Source organism: Aspergillus clavatus, genomic scaffold (genome assembly GCF_000002715.2).
Source record: "Aspergillus clavatus NRRL 1 1099423829721 genomic scaffold, whole genome shotgun sequence".
Classification (NCBI taxonomy): domain Eukaryota; kingdom Fungi; phylum Ascomycota; class Eurotiomycetes; order Eurotiales; family Aspergillaceae; genus Aspergillus; species Aspergillus clavatus.
The window spans coordinates 1-1646 of record NW_001510463.1 but is presented as its reverse complement, the minus strand read 5'-3'; the positions used below and the strand labels follow the sequence as shown (position 1 = coordinate 1646).

The 1646-nt window shown below is 23.0% G+C and overlaps 2 non-coding genes across 2 annotated transcripts; both read right to left on the bottom strand.

The window, feature by feature from the left end:
• Positions 1–636: 636 nt before the first annotated feature.
• ACLA_017640 lies at positions 637–707 on the bottom strand. Its single transcript has one exon. It is a non-coding gene; the product is annotated as a tRNA-Asn (tRNA).
• Positions 708–753: 46 nt separating this feature from the next.
• Positions 754–824, bottom strand: ACLA_017630. The gene has a single exon. It is a non-coding gene; the product is annotated as a tRNA-Arg (tRNA).
• Between the last annotated feature and the right edge of the window lie 822 nt (positions 825–1646).

The window sequence follows — 1646 nt, the reverse complement described above, 5'->3', positions numbered from 1 at the left end:
ACATACTTTCTTGACTGATTGATCAGTTATTAGGTATTATTTTATTATTATTTGTAGCTAATAAGCTATATGTTAAAATTAAAAATAAACCTATTGATAAATATAAACCTATATTTGTTAATGATAAATGAATGTTTCCAAATAAATTGGCATTTAGAGAAAATAAATCTCTAACTTCGAATTGGTCTAAAGGACTTAATACAAAATCTAAATGACGCATATGACTTTATGTTAATTATATTTATTTAAATTATTGATTTAGTAATAGAATTACTATCTAATTTACAAGAAGAATTTATCTATACGAAATTATATATATATACAAAATATATATATATATATATATTATTTATTATTGTGTACTATATTTACTATAACTTGTTTATGTAAATACGTGAAATAAAAATACGTACAAATCTTGGTAATATGTATTTAGTAAATGCGTATATTAATACTGTTAATACTACAAAAGCAAACACTACTTGATTTACAAAAAAGAAAGGTACTAATTGTGGCATATTTATTTTTATTTATTTTATAGGTAATTCCTTTTATATACCATGACTTTTTAGATTTTAAGGTAATGCGTCGTAGTATATTAAAAAATGTGAATAGATATATTAATATCTATATTTAAGCCCTTAAGATGAATCGAACATCTATCAAAATATTAACAGTATTCCGCTCTACCGTTGAGCTATAAGGGCTAATATTTATAATAATTTAAATTATTATACTTATATACTTTTATTTATTCTTATCCAAGACTCGAACTTGGATCAAAATATTAGAAGTATTTTGCTCTACCATTGAGCTAATAAGAATTATATATATAGATATATATATATAAAATAAAAATTATTATTTTTAATTTTAAACTTTTATTAAAAAAAATTAAATTAATTTATACTATAAATAAAGAAGAAACTGAATAGTGTAAACCATCTAAAATTGGTGCTGGATAAATTCCAAACAATACTGTTAGTATAACAAATACTAATAGCATAATAAATTCTCTTCTAGTTACATCACCTATATTTTCTACAAAATAAAGAGAGTATGAACCACCAAAAACTATTCTATTATACATAAAGATTGTATAAGCAGCTGCGAATACAATTGAACTACTAGCTAAAACACCTAATATAGGCATTCTTTCAAATACTCCGTATAATGACATAAATTCACCTATGAAATTTAAAGTTAAAGGAGTACCACTATTACCTAAACCTAATATGAAGAATAATATAGAGAATATAGGCATAACTTGAGCCATACCTCTATAATATGTAATTAATCTAGTAGATGATCTGTCATATAAAACTCCACCTGCACAAATAAATAATCCTGATGAAACAAAACCGTGAGCTAATCCTAAAACTATTGAACCTTCAATACCTTGTATTGTATTACTAAATGCACCTATTAAGTAAACAGCTGCATGAGATACTGATGAATATGCAATTAGTTCTTTAATATCTATTGTTCTTAATGTACTAAAACTAGCATATATTATTGTTATTACACCTATTACGTATATTATATATGTATAATTTAAAGAAGCTTTAGGTAATAAAGGTAATATTAATCTAAATATACCATATAAAGTTAATTTTAAAACTATACCAGCTAAAATTATACTTCCA